The sequence below is a fragment of the Colias philodice genome, chromosome 14 (assembly GCF_061535455.1).
Source record: "Colias philodice isolate Cphi_HAF_F1 chromosome 14, ilColPhil1 Martin Lab GWU primary, whole genome shotgun sequence".
NCBI classification, from domain to species: domain Eukaryota; kingdom Metazoa; phylum Arthropoda; class Insecta; order Lepidoptera; family Pieridae; genus Colias; species Colias philodice.
The window spans coordinates 323,721-348,344 of NC_143099.1; the positions used below are offsets into that span (position 1 = coordinate 323,721).

At 32.8% G+C, this 24,624-nt stretch overlaps 1 protein-coding gene and 2 long non-coding RNA genes across 5 annotated transcripts in view; 1 reads left to right on the top strand and 2 right to left on the bottom strand.

Moving 5' to 3' along the window:
• Nucleotides 1-24,624, bottom strand: part of Tomosyn (syntaxin-binding protein tomosyn) — a 209,088-nt gene that overhangs the window by 102,149 nt on the left and 82,315 nt on the right. The gene's annotated exons all lie outside the window — the stretch shown is intronic.
• Nucleotides 1-24,624, bottom strand: part of LOC149482593 (uncharacterized) — a 111,358-nt gene that overhangs the window by 27,043 nt on the left and 59,691 nt on the right. Inside the window, exon 3 of the long non-coding RNA XR_016316611.1 lies at nucleotides 19,211-19,282. This is a non-coding gene — a long non-coding RNA (uncharacterized LOC149482593). The remainder of the gene's footprint in view (nucleotides 1-19,210; nucleotides 19,283-24,624) is intronic.
• Nucleotides 1-24,624, top strand: part of LOC149482594 (uncharacterized) — a 40,142-nt gene that overhangs the window by 3,887 nt on the left and 11,631 nt on the right. The window lies entirely within an intron of this gene.

Genomic DNA, 24,624 nt, shown 5'->3' on the forward strand with positions numbered 1-24,624 from the left:
ATAATATAACATAATAGAACAGTTTTTCTGTATCGGATATATTTTACATAGTATTTCTATCGATTATTTTAATCTATCGACCCATCATTGAATAATTCTGTGTAGGCATCACTAAGTGGGCGGGACCTGTCCATGAAGTACGATAATTATTTGTATGACATTTTAACATAGACAATACAATCCTACATAGGCGTGTAGCTGTCAAAAAGCAAATAATATAATGGACAGAGTATAAAACCTTTATTCCCTTTACAAATGACTGTAACATATACCTATTACAAATCAAACATCAAAATCCGTAAACACAAAACACATTTTTCATGCAAAACAAATCGCTTTTAAAACTACATTACAGCCATGTTTGAAAGCTCAGAATGTTCCCCACACGAACCGTAATTTCCGGTCAAAAAGTGGTCGCTAAATGATATATATGCACACCCGCTGTAGGACCCGGCTTCACTTGAATATTCTACATGCTTTACTTATCCTGTACTAAAGTTTGGAAAGTTTTAATACGAATTTAATTCAACATTTAGTTCGCAAATTTGATTTATCTTTAGTTCGCAAATAAGTAGCCGTACTTCCTAATATGTTAAGAATGGAATGGAATAATGGTTTTAGAAACTACGAGTAAAACCTTTAAATATTAATAATTTATACAATGATGATATCCCTAATCTAACCCAAAGAAAAACAAATAAACCATAACATAAAAACGACACAAATTGTCCTCTTTATAATATTAGTACCTACACATAAGGTACTTATTACTATAAATATAACCCCATTATCAAAGGCCTTAGTAAACAATGCTTAATTTTGATAATTGGCATCTCTCTATTTATATTAATCGTACCTATATTGTAAAAACTGATTCAAATTTTCGCCAATCTTAACAACTTTTCATGTAGTAGTACAAAGTCAAAGTTGTAATCCGAAAACGCTACATGAAAACTGTTTAGTCATACAATTTTACGCTTCAGCTATTTGCAGTTAATATTGTTTATGTTCAAGCTTCGCCTTGTTTTCTCGAATGTTCAACGGAACAAACCGTTCATATTCGAATACGATTTTTAGATGAATTAAATGATTAGTAATTTAATTACGTTTATCCTTGGTGAAGAAATATTTATCTTGCTTTGTTACCAACAGGATTATTAGAAAAGTTAACTAAAATCATCGAAGGTTCATAATTAGTAGGGAAATTAAATGATATCTATTAAATTTCAACAGAATACTTCTTCAGAATTATTATAGCAATACGATAACCAACGTGACGATACAAACATGCAATTTACAGTGTTGAGTTTTTGTCATATGTCTGTATATCTTGACAGAGATGCATAAGAATTTTATCTTTTATATCTTTTTAGATACGGAACCTTAAAAATTATATTTTCGACAATTTAGTAGAAGTGAGACGACCGCTGGCAACCCGCCAAAAGCGGTCTATCTCAAAAAGCACAAAGATTTGGCACGCCTCCGTGAGGCAGATACTCTCTATTGTCTTGCATGTTAAATGACCGGGAAATAAAAGATTATTTCGTAGATTTTGATAACAAAACTTACCTTGTGCACCTATAGCAAAATCTAGAAAAATAACATACATGAAACTGGAAAGAGATTATGTAGAGTCCCAAATTAATTATTGTCCTTTTTTTGTGCATTGAGGTGAAATTTAATCATTAAAGGACCTTCGTTGGAAGTTTACTTTATTACCTTTTAGCTACTTATCCTTGGAAAATAATTGTTACTATAGTTCACATACACGGAAAAAAAAGCCCACGCATATCTTAGAACAACTATTCAACCCAGAATTGACAACGCAATTTAAAACTGCGTCACAACAATAAGATGTACAGATTTATATCTCTCTTAATAAATACAGTACGTCCCTTCACCTCTATTTCTTATATCTAACAAATAGCGGCGTCCGGTAACAAAGAACCTTATAATGGTGAAGAAACGTCCTATATATATCAATGGACGGACACAATCCTCTATAAATGCGAACAATAAGAATAACAGTTTTCAATATCAATTCGTATTTCCTATTTATAGCTGTTAGATACATCGGATATTTATTAGAAGATTCAGGTTTCAGGTACGATATTTATAGTTGACAATTTTATATCATTTTCTCTTTGTTTTCGTGAATTCGGATACCTATTAATATGCGATTTATAACTAAATTTATATAATAATTCATCCTTTAAAAATCATTTAATTAATATGTTTAATTAATGTGTATACTTACTTTTAAGAATAAAATGAAACTTATATACTTATCAACCTAAAACTCATCAAAACTGTTTACACTGAAAAGCCCATCGAAGAAATACTCTTACACTCGAATACTCGATAAACACTGTAATTCTCCAATTCTAAAGAACCACTTATTATTATTTCTATTTATCCACAAAGTTAGTATCGGTGCCAAAAATCAGTCTGATAGCTATCTACAACCTGTTGATGAGGTGTCAATAACTTACACTTCCAAAGAGTATAATTTTTTGTCGCAGAGGCGTCGACTCCAAAACTTTATCATGGTAAATTTATTCATTCATTCATTATTCATAATGTTTATCTTGTTGTTTGTGATTCAGTGTTTTAGTTGTGAGCTTTATGAATTTATTGCTATGTTTGCATTTATGTTAAGAATTACATGAATTGTTATGATGAAGTTTTACTTACGCAATAGATAAATTTAAAATACTGTAATGTCTCTTACACCTTACCTTTATAACGCTTTTTTTATCGAGGAAGTTTGATTTAATCTTTAAGCAATTAAAAAATAAGATTTAAGTTGTAGAATATAGATAGTAGATACATTCTCCAATAATAATTAATACCTATAGTCAAGCACTTCGATTGCAATAGAAAAGTTAATATGTAAATATTATCACTACTAGCTTTTCCTGAAATTTACAATCACGACATGCGTAATGCCCTAACAAGAGAAATAAGTATCTATACCTATAAGTACCTACATAATAAAGCTAAAACAAACACAATAAACAGATTGCTCCACTAACATCGGCGACGGGTCATCATTCATTGATCACACGTCTACGTCACTATGTACATACAATCTGTTACATCGTCGGGGATAAAAGGAGAACTACGTTATATTCACGATTTTGACATAATGGATCACGTAACAGACGCCTTACACAAGGTATACCGTGACCTATCTTTGGTCTTTTATATTAGAGAGAAATGTTTGACATGAGGAAAGTAGGTATCATAATAATGTTTTTTTAAATAACTAGCTGTAGCCTATAACCCTGTTTTCTAATCTTAACTGGCTCATAATTTGTATTGTTATTTACTGTACGGTTGTATTATTTCGAATATAAGAAGATAAATGTGTAAATAAATCGTAGCTTTATCAAGCAGCGATAAATCCAACATTCCAAAACTGAGTATAACCCGTATCCGTTCGTGTGAAGTCCCATGTATGTCCCATGTTACCATAGTGGGGTAAGGGGCAGATGCATTATACATCTATTTCACTGATCAGTGATCGATGTTATTTCAACAAGTAGGTGATCAGCCTTCTGTGTCCTGCCAGACCGAGACATTTTTTTTCTTCGTCTCCACCGGGAATCGATTCCTGCAGGACCCCTCGGTTCTACGCACACGCGTCAACCTACAGTGGTTGACGCGTGTCGCGTGTGACACGCGCCAAGGAGGCGTTCGTAAGTTAGGTATAACTGGTGTAACTAACCCGACTTTCTTTTACAATTTACACACAGACACCCTCTCGTCTTTTACAACAAACGATTACAATTATATTCTAATTAAAACCTACATAGCTACGCACAATAACCTAGTTAGACCTTTGAAATGAATCTCGTAAATCACAAAGCCACGCCGCTATGTGTCATACTGACAGTCTCCCGTCGTACACACTCTCGGTTCTTACATCATCACACTAATAGCTTGAAATGCATTAACTTAATAGGTTTCTCTATGAAGAAAGACGTAGTAGTAACTATTAGATCGCCGATAAGGACTAGTTAACCGCCCTGGTTTGAGCTGGATTGAAAAATAAAGATATAAGTTCAAAAAAGATCGAAGAGGAACAAATAAATCGCGTCACATCGTATAATCATTTATTTTCATAAAAAAATATTCACACAAATTTATAAAACATCTATTACAAACCTTCCAAATATATTACAGAAAAATAGGGTTCCATTACAAATACTTATAAGAAATCTCAGGTTACAGCCAAATAAATGAGACCCCTCCCTTATCAAGATTTATTCATTAATCAAGCGAGGGAACAATCGAATAGCCTCCCTTATCGACGACAAATTGGATGATGGATGATACAAAAAACATCCTTGAAGATTTTGGATGCTGTAATATGATTAATTCGTGTTTTCCAAAATTAAACTCAATTTAAACTGCTTCAATATTTGACTTTGTTTAGGCGCTAGATGATTTATCCAGCGAAGTGGGAAAATTAAATTAATTAATTTATCAGGCGAAGGCGGGAGGCACAGATGTGTTCTCATGCGACATTAGAGAGGTAGGGTATGGGTAACACATGTGCTCATTGCTTGCCACGAAGAAAACATTCACATGATTAAATTGATAATGAATTATTGAATGTATTATTTCTTGTTAACTGTAAAAAAACACCAATAAAACGTACGTAGAGCAGTACCTACCTATAAATTAATTTCACGTTTCATGTATGATCATATTTATTCGAATACTCGAACGCAACCATTACCTTCCCGGTCATCCCAGTCCAAACGAGGTCACAGGGATCAGATCAGCACCGCTGGCAAGCCACCAAGTGTAAGAATTACTGCGTATTACCAAGCCTCGTAAACTATCCCGCGGTGACGCAGTGGGCATAGAGGTTAAAGTGCTACAATGCATCGAAATGTGAAACATATTTTTAGCTATAAGTAGCTAAATAACTATTTTCAAAATCTTTACAGAATGAACACAATATTACCTACATTCATTAATATTATAATTTAATTTAGTCGAACGAAGTTCGTTTATGATTTTAATGATAAATAGCTGTAGTATTTAAGTTTTGTATGATCTCTATAATCAATTCATAACAATTTACAACTTAATTTACAGATTTTGGCTTTAAACTGAAAAGTTTTTATAATATGTCTTTGCATGAATATATTATGCGAACAAAAACGCCGAGCAACTCTAGCATCATATTTAAACTTTATTTTATCGCCTCCAGCGCACCCAGGCTTGTAATAAAACAGGCACTGAACAGAATTACCCCGAAACGTCGAGTTTCATGTTCGAGCCAAAAAACATACGAAGCAAAGGTTGTTAGGTGAAATTTTTTCACGATCTTTACTCTGAGGCACCGTTATCGCAAAAGGCAGTTTTACGGACTCTTAGCGGAAGCCTCGGGGATTATACACGCTTCGCAGATTACACGGTGACAGCTTTGTCTTATATACCTACTAGGTACACTAGCGTATAGGCGGGTTAAACGAAACATTCTTCTGTGAATATATTTTACATTAGAAAGCGGGATAGTGGTGCGCATTCAAGAGTTTTACTAGTAACCTAATTCAAAGCTATAAAAATTTTTAAATGTTGAAATATCTCGTTGCGATGTGCTGGTGGTAGAACTGATCTACCGGATTTGTAGATAATTTTAAGACACAGAAAAATCATAACATTATTAAATAGAGTATCGCTTCGATATTCCAAATCGATAGCAGATAGTAGTTTTATGATACAATTCAATCAAAAAATTGTTGATACAATGTACTCAATAAAGAAAGAAATCAAATTATAATTGCAATACAAGAACATTAACATTAAGCTAGTTCTGACTGCAGTTATTACAACTTTATATTTTTATGTAAAACTGTAAACACTCAGCAAATTAGCGAGCCCTTTTGACGATTTCATCTCACTTACAATTTACGATATAAAAGCACCTTCGCCGGGTTGTATTCAAGCTACAAGATGGCCGAAAAGTGATATTCCAAGTTAAAGAGATCGCAAACAAAGAGCACAGATGTGTGACCCGCCCCGGGGCTCCCCGGGCACATTCACACGGCTAATTTATTATTGCGATACGAATGTTATTTAATATGTGAACGGATTGCGTAATCCATCTTCGGGTTAAAGGTTGAAAAGATTTGATTTTTGATGCTACATTTGATTCTTTTTTATGATAAAAAATGAGTGAGATTTTTTTATTTGTTGATTGAAATATACCTAGACTATTTATTTCACATTCGTTTTAAACTCAAACTCAAACATATTTTATTTATTCTATTAGACTTCTGTTAGAAGCACTTTCGAATCGTCATTACATATTTTTAACAATTACTATTTTTCTGTTCATTAGTAAAACATTGTTATTTCGTTTGTTTATCGTCATTTTAATCTCGCTTAATTTAAATTAAAAACAAAAAATATCAAAGCTTCACTCTACCATAAACCGTTTCTTTAATATTTTTTTTTTGTAAATTGTATATACAATGTGTACATGTATCTTGATGCTCAATCCTTATTGCATACATTTTTATTAAAACTACTACATATTTAGGTACAACATTTTATTTCTTTATCAAAATATTTACAATCTCATTCCCACATACCATCCACACTACAAACAATTCTTATCACATTTCTCGTCCACAAATCAGCCACTGTACCAAATTGCAGATCTCCTTTATACCCGAGAATAAAACCATTAGTCGAATGGACGTCGTCCCCCGGGAACATAAGATATAAAGACTGCTGACGTGACTAAATCGGGGAACTAATAATTCTATTAAACTTCCCCGTAACTCATACGAGGTAATGATATTTTAACTCCTCGTTCGTTTTAGTTTGTTACGTTTCTATAAACACCATCACATAGTATAAAACGAAGTCGCTTTCTCTGTCCCTATGTCCCAATGTATGCTTAAATCTTAAAAAACTACACAACGGATTTTGATGCGGTTTTTTTTAATAGATAGAGTGATTCAAGAGGAAGGTTTTAGTATATAATTTATTAGATTTTAGACAAAACGGGCGAAATCGCGGGCGGAAAGCTAGTAGAATATAAAATATGTAATTATTGATAACCTACGAAGTTCTATGTATGAAATATTGAAACTTATTTGCACATAATCGTTATTTGTATGGTGTTTGAAATATTAAACAGATAGACGAATATTAACTCTTTAGAGTTTCTCCTTTCTAACAAGAAATCGGATGATGCGTTATTGAATTACAACGGAACACATTTTGACTTTTATTCTCTTTCTCACGGGACTCGTACTGAATATATAAAATATCATTCTTTTTGTATAAATTTAATTAGTAATAGTAATTTGTAAAGGTAACTTAAAGTATTCGTAAGACTTTTTACCAACCCACGCGCGTTATATATTCTTTTAACTAGATTTCCGCCCGCGGCTTCGCCCGCGTTTGCAAAGGAAAACCCGCATAGTTCTCGTTCCCGTGGGATTTCCGGGATAAAAACTATCCTATGTGTTAATCCAAGTTACCCTCTATATGTGTGCTAAATTTCATTGTAATCGGTTCAGTAGTTTTTACGTGAAAGAGTAACAAACATCCATACATCCATACATCCTTACAAACTTTCGCCTTTATAATATATATTAGATATTAGATATACCTACTACATTTCTAACCAACCCACGCGCTACGTATCTTTTTATATCTATAAATATTTTATACAAAACACTTGTTATTCATCTGATTAGACCATAGAAAAAATTACAGAAAATACAATTAATACATCGAACTATAAAATCACTATAAAACCAGCAATCTATCAATATTGTATTTTAATTTCATAATTATTGTTCATCCTTTTAACTAGTTTCACTGTAACCTCAAATTAAACGACAAAAGCACTTTACTAATTAACGCTAAACTAACAGAGACAAGAAGAAAAGTATAACAATTACAGTGATCAAGAGTTATTTATTCAAACTAAAACGGAATAAAATTGAAACTGAAAGAAAACAGATAAAGTCGGACATCTTGTATATTCAACAAGGTTGTATAAAGGCGAAGACGATTCAAAAGTGCTTTTAAAAGAAGGTTAGATGAACGAATGAATGTTTGAGTTCTGTATTAATTGATGCTTTCATAAATATTCCTCTTAACACAAGACATTCTTAGTGCTAGAAAATAAATTATGCTTTAGGAATAATATTTCAAAACAATCTATGTATGAATCTGGATTTTCTTTAATCGCGATCATTCTTTGGAGAATAATTTTATCAAATAATAGTAGAAGTCCTTATAAAACAAATACCAGAAAGTTGCGCAAAAAAGTTAAAAGCACTTGAAGAAATACCACATTAACCCTTAACACGGCAAGCCTTGAAATAATGTACCCAGATATGACCTGAATTGGTTTTAGTGATAGTTATTGATTAAAAAATAATATAGTAGAGAAAAAAATAAAACAAATTTTCTGTAAGTAGGTTTTTCAGGATGTCCGTTAAAACGGCCTTTGCCAAGAACCCCATATTCATTGCTGTCTCAAAAAACGGACAACGCTGTCATACAGCTCATAAAATAAGAATGAGAAAATAAAATATCCACATAAAATAACACAATTGAAAGCAATTTCAAGAAGCATTTTATTGTTTTATTGTAACACAATATTTTCACTATAGCTATCAAAACAAAAAAATCTTCAATTTAAACTGAATACCTAACAAATGATAATTGAGCCCTCTCAAGCTCAATCACACTATTTCAATATTATATATATATTTATTAGAAATGTTAAATAACATTTCTTATTTCGTGTCAAGCAACCTTGGGTTTCAATTAATACAAATAATAATGTTTTTTCTAAATGTGAAGTGATATTTGGCCGATGATTAGGACATCTAGACAAACTGCATGTGGAGGTCAAGGAACTACTGGTTTTATTATAGACCCAACAGATTTAACTGATCTTGGATTATTTTCGTCATTTTGAACATAATTAAAATTAATGCTACAGATAATTAAAGACTCTAAAGCAAGAAAACCCTATAAAAGTGATATTTTATTAAAGTACGAATCATGGCAACGTCCGTTTTTTGGGACATGCCAAATGGTTCTTAGTTACCTGTATCTACGGCACTGTCCCAAAAAACGGACCAGCTATATTTCGAATATTTTGTCATAGAATTATTTGAATATTTCATAATCTTTAGAGCAAAAACAACAGTTTATCTCACCTGAAAGTTAAAACAATAGAAATCAAACATGGAAACTATTTCATTAAAGCTATTATTGACCAGAAACACGAACCATCACTAATTCCGGGAATCCTTAAATTCAACAGTCACCTAGCACACGAATCAAATGTTTTCTATAATTGGCATGTAGGAGAAAAATAAAGGATTGTTATCGTACTTTCTCCGACGAAGTCAATTTTCTAGATTTTTTGGTACGTTATAGATTTACACGGCAATAAGTACATGTACTAAAAAAGTGACAGAAAAGCTTTAAGGGTAAACTTCTAATGACTGTTCGTTTCAGCTGGTATAGGTACGTCGAAATTTAGAAGACCTTTAGAAAATGCTTCTGGAACTAATCTATACTTTAATATTATAAAGCTAAATAAATTGTTTGTTTGTTTGAACGCGCTAATCTCAGGAACTACTGATACGATTTGAAAAATTCTTTCGGTGTTAGATAGCCCATTTATCGAGGAAGGCTATAGGCTATATATCATCACACTAAGACCAATAGGAGCGGAGCAATGCGGGTTAAACTGCGAGGCGCAGCTAGTTATAATATATAATGCATATATATAGCTAAAATCCTGGCACAATTTTCAAAGCGAGCTGAATATCTTCAAGACGACAGCTTCTTTTTCCACAAAACGTCGATAAGATCTTTCTCGACAGGAGTACCTACTTCGAGTAAAAATAAACTCACATTTCTGGGATTAATTCCTCCCGAGAAATATCCTTATATTTTACTACTTATTCCTTTGATACATGTATTCGTAAAGCACACTCAGATAATTATAATGGCATTTTTGTTGATAATCCGATAATTAAAATACGGGCATAGTGAAAAACCACACAAAATACATCGTAGTACTTGTAACAAAAGTTCTCAAAGATAAACAATACTTCTTTGAAAATATGCTTTAGAATTATCATGATTAAAACTAACGTTATATAAAAATGTATTTCACCAAATTGTGCCTACAAACAAGACTTTCCACATCAATAAAATCAAAGGAAAGTAAAAAGCTACGAACAATACCTTTCCACCCTGCTCCATCGAAAACCTACGCAAATTTCTTCAAGCGCATCTCTCAGACGAATTCCTAAAAGGATTATATCTTAGTAAATATTCACGAAGGGGATTTGTTTGCCGTTACTCAATTTCAACGTTTACATTTACTACGAAGCCTTCGCCTTTAAATTAAATTGGCTAAAGAAAATCATTCGGTACCCAATGTTGGATATTTGGCAAGAATTTGCTGTTAATCTTTTACAAATATAATTTTGAAAAGCATGGATACCATTAAAATGGGAATAGGGGTAATAAAATAATATTGATGTACTTAATTTTATGGAGGCATTAAAATCACAATTCATAAATATAAGAAGAGGCTGTTAGTTATAAACTAAGACAATTTTATTTCTTAAACGAAGCCAAAAATATGCCGTTACAATAGTTCTCAATCTAAAATTCACCAAGAATCACACAAAGAAACGTGCTTACACACATAAGTGATACTCGAAGAACATAATCCGCATAAGCTAACCTTTGTAACCTTTTACCTAACTTTACAGTGTTAATTTTCCTTAAAAACACCAGAATTTTCCGTTAGGCGCGGGACATATACAAGCGGCGCGGCGCGCATCGGGCGCACCGCGGGCGCGCCTGCCGGCGCGCCTCGGGCGCGCTGCCGGCGCGCCTCGGGCGCGCTGCCGGCGCGCCTGCCGGCGCGTATCGGGCGCGCTGTTGGCGTCCGAAAATGATATTTATATAGAGTGGTTAAATGCATTTTCTTCATGCATAATTTAGTAAAATTATGTTTTTTGTGCTAAAAGAGTTTAACATTAATTTGAAAGTAACGATTTTGTTTTGATAATTCCTTGTAAGTAAATAGCGAGGATAACCCCACGATTGCAAATATATCTTTGTTGGAAATGTTGGAATTTACTTGGAAAATTTTATAGTACTTTTAAAGTAATTTTAAAGTAGTACTGGTGTAATGATGGAAGAAAAGAAGGTTAAAATAACACAAAATTTATATTGTACTAGCGGTCCGCCCCGGCTTCGCCCGTGGTACATATTTCGCAATAAAAGGTAGCCTATGTTCTTTCTCAGGGTCTAAAGATTATCTGTGCCAAATGTCATCAAAATCGGTCCAGTAGTTTATGCGTGAAAACCATACATACATACAAACCTTTCCTCTTTATAATATTAGTATAGATAAAATATGGTTTTCAAACACAGGTTTACATTTAAACCATATAAATCTTATCATTAAAATCTCAGTTCAAAAGTATTTACAGTACTGATCATTCCACAATATTATTACAATTACAAATAAATAAAAAACACAATCAAAATCAGGATTATCTTTATTTCTGACATTGTAAATACATGGGAACTTTCATTATGCTCTTCTTCATTTTCACTTTCCCTACTGACATCACCTGTGTAAATCATTTCACCTTTAAAAACAAAACGAAGAAGGGTATGTAATAGCAGCTCTATATAATTCCACACAGAGAGAACACATTTTTGACTGACAGGCTACCGTCTCCTACCACCCGATTTGTTTTTGATTGTGTATGACCGTGAATTGACCTCTATTTGGATGCGATGGGGGAAGCGCGCCTGCGGTACGCCTGCGGTACGCCCGCGGCGCAACGGTGGCGTGCCGCCTCGACGCCTGTCCAAAATTCTTTCATACAAAATGTATAAGAAGGATGTGGTGCAAAACAGATTGAAGAGGCGCGCTTATGGCACGCCCGCGCCCGCACCGCTTGTGTTTGCCCCGCGCCTTATGAAACAGTTCAAAGTGAAGTCTGAATAAGAACAAACATTCTTACGCCGTAACGTACTCAAAAACTTTCCTTGTACGACACAGAATTGAAAGCTATTTAAAGCCAAAAGTTGACGTAAAAATGGTAAACAAGAATACAAAATGAACTCCGTTACATGTATCCCTGAAGGTAAAAGTTAGACTATGAAGGTGTATCATTACTGAAATATAAGTACTACACATTTTCAAGCGAGTAGACAAAATAATTTAACAAGTTATTTTATATCATAGACAACTAGCTTACCGCTCGCGGCTTCTCCCGCTTTGTCTAAAACCTAATAAATTATATACTAAAACCTTCCTCTTGAATCACTCTATCTATTAAAAAAAACCCCATCAAAATCCGTTGCGTAGTTTTAAAGATTTAAGCATACAAAGGGACATTGGGACAGAGAAAGCGACTTTGTTTTATACTATGTAGTGAAGTTGGAAGCTTCGTTATGTTCGAACAAAAACAATATGTAAACTAACGTTATCTCATTATTAAAGAAAACCTTTATTTTTAAAATATCTCACGTCAAAAACTATCGAAAAAGTTTGTATCACCGTTTCTTTGTTAAACTACCAACGAACTCTCAAATCAAATCAATCTTTATTTTTCTCGTATACCTATGGTTAGTAAGGTTTCTATTTAAACTATGTTAAACAATATGTTTATCACATATCGGTATTTTCACCGTAAATGGCGTGCAAAAAAATGCCTTACGTAATTTCCAACATGTTAACACGTATCTGTAAAAGTTATCGACAAACGCTTTTTAAACTTTATTAAAAAGCTTTTCATCAAGTACGTTTGAGATCGAGAGATAGTTGGCAGTGAGCGACTCTTGTTGTATTTATTATGTACATATTGTATAATGAACTTGTAACCTTTGTTAATTATTACGAGGTTCGTAAATTGTAGATTTTTACAGTTTTGTATCGTAGGAAAGGAATGCTGCAGGATTGTTAATTGGAGTGGTTATTGATGGATTATTATGTTTCAAAAAATATAACAATCAGAGGCATTATTAGTTTTATTAGTTGCGTAAACTCTCGCGACACTTTTGATGTATTCAACCGAGATTTGATGTATTTCGCCGATCCTTTACCAGGACTTTACAACAGAACTTCACCACATGAAAGAGAAACACCAATTAAGCTTCCAATAAAAAAACAACTTGTAATCAGATACCTATATTATATGCAACACAATCAAAACCCCATACTATACTATACCATACCCTCATACTATATTTTAAGCCTAGTGCGTGCACCCCGTACCACCTTTGGGACAGTGGAGGGCCCTCAACATTGAGTGCGGTTGAGGTGAGCCAACAGTGACAGACATTTCCAGTCACTTGATTATCTATTTGTTGTATGTGTGTTCATCTATGTGTGGATAGCTTTTGTTTTTATTATTAAAATATTACATATTTTAGGTGCAATTTCATCTAGAATTTGCTATTTTATATTCCTCATATATATCTGTATCTCTATGTCCATAAAGTATACTATATCTACATTATTAAATCGTTTTTAATTTTAGGGATAAAGCTGCTCCATTTATCAAGTAGGTAAAACTATTCTGATCAAACAGCTCGAATTAACTATCTTAAATGCGATGTATGCCAATATTATTGGTATGTATGCCAATATAATTGACTTAAATAGATTACAAGAAATTATTGTATGGCTAAAGCAGTAGGCGAATTTATTTTCTTGTCAAAAAACAATATTTTAAAGCAACGCAAATACCATTTCTAATTATTAAACTACGTTCAACATTTTATAAACGTTCAACGAATCAAATAAAAAGATCAATCGAACCATTTACTCACATAATAAAGAAAATCGATACTTAATTTCCAAGCTAATAAAGTCGCGCTCAAAATCCATTGAACAAAACTGAGAGCTATTTTAAATCATTACAAAATGGAGGTATCAAAGTGGCTGTCAGTCACAGTCGATCGCTGCTGTAATAAAAACCGTTTAAATAACATTTATGAGGCCTTAATTACACTTTAATTACACGGCGACGCCTGGCGTTTGTCATTAATTGTAATTTTCATATACCGTCACAGTAGTCGGATATAAAATATTTTATTTGAGATGAAATATTAAACCAAAATACGAGTTTGGCGAGATAATATTTGGAGAACCTTTTGGCTTCGCGATTGCTCCGCTCGCAATGAATATTTCTGTTTCTTTAAATTAATTGGTACTGTTACTTTTTGATTGAAATAAAATACCGTCTATCTTTTGGACATAAATTTATTATTATTTGATCGATTTTCCTCGTGGCATATTTAATTTTATTTACTGTTTTGTTATTTTTAAGCCTTCGAATCATAAAGAGAATTAAAGTATTGGTTATATTGATGTGGTATTGTTTGATCCTTTAACTGATGTCGACTCCACGATAATGCTATTTTAAAACATATCCTTTAACCCATGCAAGTGGGATGATCATAACATCACATAAAATGCACAAATAGACAACTTAAACCAAGAAGCGATCTATATGCAAATTTAACGCTAAGATACACCATATAATGTACAACGTGCTTAGCCTGTATAGTGTATGTATCCGAAGCATATAATTCATAACTCAATACTCGCTGTGTAGTTAACGAAGACATTTGAGTTCTCACCTCTCTGCTACCAACTATTCAAGTTTCGTAGACAAACTTTGTTACTAAGGGTTGGATCTCAGAAGCGAGAGCGGTAAATTAAAATAATGTGAACAATTTATTAAAATGTTTATTCAATTATTCACAAAAGTTTTCATTATATTGATTGGATACTAAATGGGGGTAGAATAAGAAATATTTGTGAAGAGAATCCGTTTTTATAAAATTTTATTGGAATCTTAGATTACATTTGTTCCAATAAACCTTTATGACTTATAATTTGTATTTAAAAAATCTATTGGAAAATGTAACTTTATTCACGAACCGAGAATTGTAATTGCTATGAAACTACTTATTGACAATTTATAAATTAAAATTTATGTCTGTATTAGATTTAGCGTAACAATGATATATGAACTAAACGAGTAATATACTCTCGTAATAGAATATACGTGAACGAAAAGCGCAGAGCGAGTCTATTTATCTCCGTAGAGGTGCTACGTGCCGTAGCAGCATCTACGAACACAAAGAGAGTTATTCGTACTGGGAGATTCCACGAAGACAAAAGCTACGAAATCTACTGTTTATTGTATTAAAACAACTGCTGATAACAAAAGGTCTGTATTACTGGTATATTACCAAGTCTTTCGACTTATTTGTATCATGTATTGTATAAGAAAACTAATTTATTTACGAGCACCTACTAGATCTGGAATTTCAACCGTATAAGCTTGGAATTTTGAATTTCACCCTCTAAGAATTTCATAATAATATCGCATTGTTGAACTCTCAGACAGAAGCCTGTTTATTATCAGTCTCCTCGCCCGGCTCTATCAAATTATTTAAAGTTACCGCGACGGTGACGTCACACCTTATTACCGAGTCTTTGATGCCGAACTTGGTCTCATTATCCACACTACAACAAGCAACCGATAATTAGCACCTCACTGAATAACTTTGTAGAGCAACTGCGATAGAGTTACAAAAGACATGCGATATTAATTAGTGTCAAACTACTAATTAAAGTGTCGAATGTTTCTTTAATTATATATTACTAGCGGTCCGCCCCGGCTTCGCCCGTGGTACATATTTACGTTTTCCCTACATAAAAACCATCCTCGTACTTCAAGGAATATAATAAAAAAAGAATTATCGAAATCGGTTCAGCCGTTCTCGAGTTATGCGCTTACCAACACATTTTGCGATTCATTTTTATATATAAGATTGCACAAAGGTTTATATGTTATCAGTGATAGAGATATGTAACCGAGGTACCAGTAAAAAGTTGAACAAAAATATTACAAACATTGGATTTAATCAATGAAGCATCGCACGAAACTCGCCTTGAAACTTGCCCAGCGTCGTGAAATATCACATACGATGCAAGTTTCAGTTCTTTCATTTGTATTAAAGTTATATCGGACTAATACAATGAACATCCAGAAAATCAATTTTACTTTTAAAATCCGGGAAATTTATAGCGATAAATATTCTAAAACAATTCTTACAGCAAATATGTTAAAATATTAAACCCAAGACAGAACGTTCTCTTCAAATTCAATGAATAATTCAATACCGATAACATGCTACGAAGCACGTAGACATTGCTACAATTGTAGCACAAACGCGTAGCGTGTCTATTATATGAATAGTGTAGCAGTATTGTCTCTACACGTCGTAGCTGCTTCTACAACATGCTACGTTAAAGTTTCCCGTTTGCTTTGTTCAAGTTTGACGCGTGTTTCAAATTGTTTGGATGCAGGTGAGATCATCTTTGTTAACTGGTAAGAAGTTATACTTAACTAGATATATTTGCTAGGCTTTGTAGAAATACTTGTATAAAGAAATTAAATACCTAGTACGTCTTATCTCATATAGCATAGAAATGTGAATGTAAGCTTTTATTTATTACCAAATATTTCATTCCTAACCATTTCTTAATCAATGGAAACGAATCTGGGAATTTGTCTTGTGCTTAAATCTTATTTAGCTTTCATTCTAAATAACAGCAAAGCACAACACATAAATACGCATAAAGACAGAATAAGTAATAATAAAACATATCAAATTGATCGTCCAAGCATACATTTATCGCAAACGGAAGCGTTAATACATTCATCTAATGGGATTAACTAGACGGAGATTGATGAAGTTTATGGAGCGGCGTATACAGATTTATTGCGCTCTATTAATTCATATTAATTACATTGCTCGTAATGCGCTTCCAATAAAGCAACAATCTTGTATAAGCCGTTTGTTTCATAAATACTATTATAGTGAATAATAAAACCAAACTTGTAGAATCAATTTCAACTCAAACAATTATTAATTAAAAAACTTTTTTCAGTCTTTTTCGAATCGTGTTGTACAACTTTTTGTGTACACTCTGAAATTACTTGAAGTAAGAAAGAACAAATATAAAAGGATTATTTATAAAAGATATTTGTATTTAAACCTTGAAAAGAACATTTTGAGGATTGTATTATAAGTACACGCACAAAATTCAACAAAAAATGTCTCTAACTTTTGCGTGGAAGAATACTGAGAAGTTTTACAGTGAACAATCGTTCACAATAGAATTTCTTGAAGGGTGTATTCCGACAATACTTTTACTTTTTATACGTTACAAATGGGTCATAATTTTTCATCCTTTTTACTTAAACTTTTGTTATAAATTAAATATTAAATATATAAAATCATTTTTATTTTGAAGAAGTATATTCCAGACTACATAGTACCTAAATGCTTATAAACAAATGTTTTGTTCATCGTTCCTATTTCTATCATAACATAGATAGTGTCGTGATCTTTTTGCGATCCAGTTAGATTTATTAGTTCGCTTTTTCAGAAAAGAAACACACATCTTATTTTTTTCCATACATCTTTGTTTGGAAATCGTATCCATTGTAACCTTCCACCTCACAATTCGCCCACTTCACATTCACACCACTTACGTGGCCTGTCAAGTTTGATATTTCTGCGCAATTCATCTAACGTTTCCCACAAAAGGAAGTGAATATCGCGCTAAAACAAAAGTGCAGTGACGTCAGCACTCAGCAGGCTCACTGCGGTTTCCAGGTGAATATTCATGGGAGTCCAATTTTGCCTTTTAAATTCGCTACCGAGTACGAGTCGACACTGTCATTTTACTTCCGCCGTGTATTTAAATGCGCACTCATTTCATGAATGTTAAAATCATGTTTTAAGTCTTAGCATATGGTATGGTATGTGCATGCCTTGTGTCTGTAGCGTAATTATTCATTTTGTGTTCACTTCGAAAGACTTAATGCGGGCGTTTCAATTAATTTCCACTAGAGTAATTTAAAACTATACCTACCTATTTATATGCGAATAAATTAAGAAAGTAATACTTTAAAGTAAAGTGAAATTCGCGATTTCGATAATCGATTAGCTAGATTGCACGCTCAAAGATAAGCACACTTAAGCACACTTATTTCATAAGATTATAACGAGCTATTTTGCGAGCACAATTTGCTCACCTCTTTATCTGCGTAATATTTAACATTTTACTTTAGTTTAAAGACCCAAATAAAGATTTTAATTTCGATAAGAAGTAAAATATCGTGATAGGAATATTTGTAATCATATATTCAACTTTTAAACATATGCTACACCATTATCATACCAATCCATCGTTGAATAATAAATTAATGAGTATATGGTGGTATATTAAACCTCAGTTACCGCAACAAGTATATAAATCAGTGCTGTTTCGATCATGTTTCGTAGCGTTTCGTAGCATTTAGCTGAGACGTTCATTTGCTACATTTAAGATAAATTAATGTATTCCAATAATGAAAGAAAACGTTTCTGGTAATAACTTTATTTCTTTGTAATGATGCAGAATATAAACAAAATGAAAACTTAAGATAGTATTTCCGCAATTTTCAACTTTTTAATACAAGAAGAGGCCACAGAGCAGAGAAGTCACAGTACGATACCAGCCCATAAACCTGGGACATTGTAACTTACATAACCTTCCGATCACTAGATCGATGACGTCACCGTAATCGCCTTATGATCAGCGACGCTCACACGTACAAACTGATCGTAGATTCAATTATTTCCAGCTAGAGAGGACAGGGCATACGTGATTCTCGTATTTGGTAATCTTATTGCTTTTAGCGACACGCTTAGAATGGGTTCGTTTAGATAGAAAGGGAATCTTTTGTCCTAATATGATTTGAGAATAATACGAGTAATTTTAAAAGTTTATTATTGAAATGTACAAATCCTAGTAAAACTAGCGAAACCTTCAGACTTTCGTTATGTTAGAATTCAAACTTTACAATTCGATAAGATGCAAATTGAATTGTTAAAGATAAATTACTACACAATAAATATGGGTAACGTAACTAGAGGTATTAGAACTTATCATTTTCCAATGTAACTCTTAATCAATCACCCTAAATAATTAAAATACCGTACCTTCGAACTAGTGTCAAAAACATAAATCCATCACAAGCCCACCGAACTTACAAATTCTGAACAGGATATTATAAAATTGAAACCGACTCACCCCTGAAGCCTTCGTTGTTTTGCGAGTTAGTTGTAATTAGTTAGGGCTCGCTCCTCACTCATAATTGCTTACCTGCGGAAAAGAGAAGTTTGTTTATTATAAAATTATATTAATTTAAACTCCAAAGTTTATTATTGCGTATTAGCTACGGATCCGTTAGTGAAACCCTGCTTATAAAGGTAGGGTTAATTTTTGTCTTCCGTTGGGTGTATAATCGTGAATGTATTATGAATGACTACCTTTCCGCCCGCGGCTTCGCCCGCTTTGTCTAAAACATAATAAATTATATACTAAAACCTTCCTCTTGAATCACTCTATCTATTAAAGAAAACCGCATCAAAATCCGTTGCGTATAGTTTTAAAGATTTAAGCATACATAGGGACATAGGGACAGAGAAAGCGACTTTGTTTTATACTATGTAGTGATAATAACAATATAATACGCAGGTAGTGATACTATGTGATTCACATACGGTTGAAATATATTTTAAAATACTCTCAACCTCAAAATCTAACAACTTTTGTGGGAAATTGTAATTGTAAATGGACACCTTCACATCATAAATTGAGATAAAATTCGTCAAAGTAAACTAAATTAATTAATAATTTGCAATGTTTCTTACCAAATAACAGACATGTAATATAAACGAAAAACCACAATCTTCTAAAAAAATACGACACATTCATATAATATACTTAATACTACGAAAAACTCCCACCCTCCCTATTCATGTTATTCTATTTCAAAGCTAACCGAATCTTATTTCAAAGCTTCACGACTCCTTTTGCTACACACAATAAAGTCATTTAAAATCTCGTTAAGATTATAACCAGAGCTGTGACGTCAGAATTGCTGTACAAAATTTACCCTTACTATTTACCTTATAATTATAATGCCGTAGTGTAGAAAACCTCTGCTATTTCTTTAGTTATTGTGTACGTATTTTTAATTAAGTACACAATGTATTAAAGAATTATTTGTATATGAATTATGTACAATGAATTGCGTTGTTCTACTTACATAGCCCAAGAATTGTTTTTAATGTTTTACTTATGAAAATGTTACGCAGCTGAATTTATATTTGTACTATTTATATTAACCTGTGTACTATTTTAATTAATTACATTATACTGATATGAAATGAACCTCTTAAACGTTGTTCAATTATCGAGGAACACGGTAAGAATACGAAGAAAGGAGACACCTATACGTCAATCATGAACTAAGATTGCAATTTGTCTGACTGATTAAATATAACATTGTAATAGTTATCTTAATAACATATGAAAAAATCAGACATTTAAAAATAAATTTAAATCATTTATTGGAGCTTTAAAGCGTCTGATAAAAGTTTTGGCTCAGGTGACGCAGGTGTCACTGGTAGAGCTCCACAAACATTCAGATATTAAAAAGTACACTAGAGACTACTGAGAACCGAAACTTATATGCTTTAGAAAATAAGTTATCTTACGGCACTGGGATCTTACTCTAAAATAAAATCCTCTCATTTAACAAATCACACAATTATCTAACAAGCTTATACTTGATTAAACTTTAAACTAGATTAAAACGCAAACCCGTTGCAAAGACAAATAACGTCCATTCTTTCAACTCCCGAGCGTGCTTATATTGTGTCGTGTTTCCTTAATAGACGTTATTTATTGAGAAAATTGGATCTCGACTGGACCATTCAATGAGGAAATGAAACTTCATTGAATGTAATTTCAATTTCGAAAAGTCCATCAACAGCAACTGTTTCTCTATTAAGAGAGACGAAGCGAAATCTTATTAAGTATTACAATGGCTTTATAGGATAATCCGCGTGACTATCTCTGTATTGTTTACAGTTTTATAGGATTTAATCTGCTTCTTATATTTAATCCAACGCTCCGGACGCTTAATCATTTTTATAAAGTAGAGAATAAATCTGTCGGAACCTAAATTGTCAAAGAGTTTTTAAATTCAATTGTTATATTAATTAAACAATGTTTTTACATTGAAGATATAAAAGAGAAAAGTATAATCTGCAGATATCTATATTTATATAAAATATTTTGACTCCTATAATAAACTTGTATTCGAAATGTGAATCAACCATAACCATAAAGTTTTTTGCAAACAACCTCAATTACACGATCGATCTTTACTATAAGCTTTCTTTTACACGCCACAACTAAAATAGAACCAACAGAACATTACTCCGAAGGCCTTTGATTGGCCTTTGTCTAAATCGCCTCCTCTAATCACATTAGAGACCATAGATAAAATCGCGCGGTCGAATTAGCGCGCTAAAACCTCTGCAATGCGAAACTTGACATTACCAGGTAACGCGAAAAGGCGGGAAAAGTGACATTGACAGATAACTTTTTTTTCACATCTTCAAACATTTCTCATTTGTCCTCGGATCAGAGATTACAATCAAGCAGCTTGACAAACAAATCTCGGTAAGGAATGAGGGTTTAATATATCTAGATGAAAACTTTATAAGGCCGGGAGATAGGAGGGCTTTTACCGTAAGGTGTAGTTTATAATTTACAAAATTTTATTGTCTTACAACGAAAATTTGAACCCAAATAAGTTAAAATACAATTTCTTTATGTATTTAATTTTTTTTGTTACATGAATCCTGATTTTGATCTGACGGAAAAAATCTTCAATTTCATATTACATTGATGGATACAGACAGAATCTCTAGAATAAAAAGCATTTGCCCAAATATAAGCGTATTTTTCACATCGCAGATCAAAGGCAATATCTCCTTTAATACGGTTCAAAACTAATGACGTCCCGAACGAATTGCTTTTATCTGACATCTCCATTCTCCGTATCGACTTATAGTCAATAAAATACGGTAGAATCGTGACAATCGCTCTATTTCTTAGTTTCTGTGATAGAAAACAGATTTCAATCATTCCTTACAAGGCTATACTCAATTTAGGTTTAATATTTTTCCCTTATAAAAGCAATAAAAGATTTACTGATGCGGTTGAATACTGATGTGGTATTATGAAGCATATAATTCTCTATGGGATTATGTTCGTTTATACATATAATTCAATTATGACTTGTACTAACCTAAATGTAGTAAAAAGTATTATCAAATCACATCAATACAGATATCTATAGTTTATTTACTTAAACAATAATGTAAAATAAACAAACACCTTTATCCAAATACAAAAAAACACTATACTTCATTCTGTCCTACCAGAGCCACGAAACCCAATTAACAGACCTACGACAACTCAGCGATAGCAGCTGGCCGATCATCGTTGGAAATAAATATTTATCTCAAGTAAATGTGCCAGGAGGAACATTGACAACAGGTGCCGGGTTTTGGCTCGCTGCCATCTCTTATCGCCTATTTGACGATACTCATCTCGATAATATTGCTTGACAGATGCTGAAACTTCAATATAATGTTACAGATGTGATAATGTCTAGTTATTTCTATTATTACATCTTAATAGCGTCATAAAAACTGCACATCTTCGACAAAAGTGACTGTGTAAAGAATACAAGAGGTAATATAGGTTGCAATATATATTAGTGGTGCACATATGAATATACTCTTGTGAATCTGTCTTTTGAAACTATGTGATATTTAATATGGTACTTAACCCCATGCGTGCGTGACGCAGCATGCATAACACGTAGGTACAACATTACATTATATTTACGTATGATGAGAAACGTGACGCTCTCTTGTAGGATAATTTTTGACGTGTCAACGTCTTATAATTCGATAGAGCTGGCTGCACGCACGAAAAAACATGCGGCGTTACCTCACTCTGAGGCGTTCCATGAAGTGCAAGCGAGAGCGCGGAACGAGCGATAAAAGAAGCACAATCGGCCTTGAGACTTTGTCACGTTCAACTATCGTCAGTAAACCGACTTTACAGGCAACCATTTTTTGCAACATGCTTCCATATTTATGTAAAAAGCATTATTTAAAACTGATTAATTTTCTTTAACATTTTCACTAATTAGTCTTTTGTACTATTTTATTTCTCCGTCAATAACTAACTCCAACTCAAACATTTATTTATTCAATTAGACTTCTTATAAAAGCACTTTTGAATCCTCATAACATTTTTTACATTTACCACCGATTCCGGTTGGAGAAAAACCGGCAAGAAACTCCATAGTTGTCGTTTAACCTTAAGGCTCATCCGATTTTACACTTTAAAACTGTATCTTTAAACCGGTTTTATCTATCTCATAAAGTAAAGCCACTATTAAACTTATATAACTATAGAGAGAGGAAGCTCATAGATAAGTTATCTAGACGCAATAAACTCGATCCTTAGTGTATAAAATCCCTTGGAGGTGTAACTTCTCGCCAAGTTTAGATCACGATAACTGCACTGAGCTTGTGAAGTGCATGTATACTTTTGTAGTATGCTTTACATCCTTTTAGCAGCTTTTACTTAAGGATTGTGTACCTGTATCCATGCCTGTATTAAACTTTTTTGCATGCCTGATAACGGCATATATATATTTTGTGAGTAATTACATACGTCTTTTGTTTCTTTCTTTGTAGAAAAATCGTTTACAAATTATCGCAGCTATAAAATTAAGTGAGTTAAAAGGTATACTTTTAATAATATTAGAAATTAAGATGTTGTTACGACGATGGTTCAAAACAAATAAACAATTTTGAACTGTGATTCAACTCATGATTCATAACTTTTATCTAGATGTATAGAGATCTGTATTTTCACAATTGAATAGTTCAAATACCACAAGCGAAACATATGCATTTCTATGAACAAACAAAGCCAAAACATACGAGTAAATATAAACATTCTCAAATACACCAAACAGCTCAAACTACGTCCCTAACTAAGCAAAGCTCGTGCTATCAAAACTAGACCACACATAAACAAACAATTCATATGTCTATTATTATTAGTATACTAATGGTATGTTAAAACAATTTTAGCTTAGGAAATTTGATTCTAACGAATGAAATAAACCTACTCTCTGGACCAATTTCAAAAATTATTAGTTATACTTCTTTCTTTTTTTTTGCTCCCGTACTAACCCACGTACCATGTACCAAGACATGTTACATCCATACTAGAAAGTACTATGTTCATTACACAATGTTTTTCTTGTCATTAAAATCAAACCTATAACTCTCACATAGTTAAAAACACCAACCACTTTGCCATAAGCGTCAGCATGCCATTAATCTTATATCAAAAGACATAACGACCACTGGACGGACCCTTGGAGAGTATTATATTAAAGATAAGATACAATCGAAGCAAGGTTTATGTTATAACTATGTATTTAGAGACCCTCAGAGGTCCCCTAAGGTACCGTAACCGATATTATATGAACCATTGTAACCGTAATAACCATTCGAAATGGTTTTGCTGAATTAAATTAATAAATATGTTAGAAT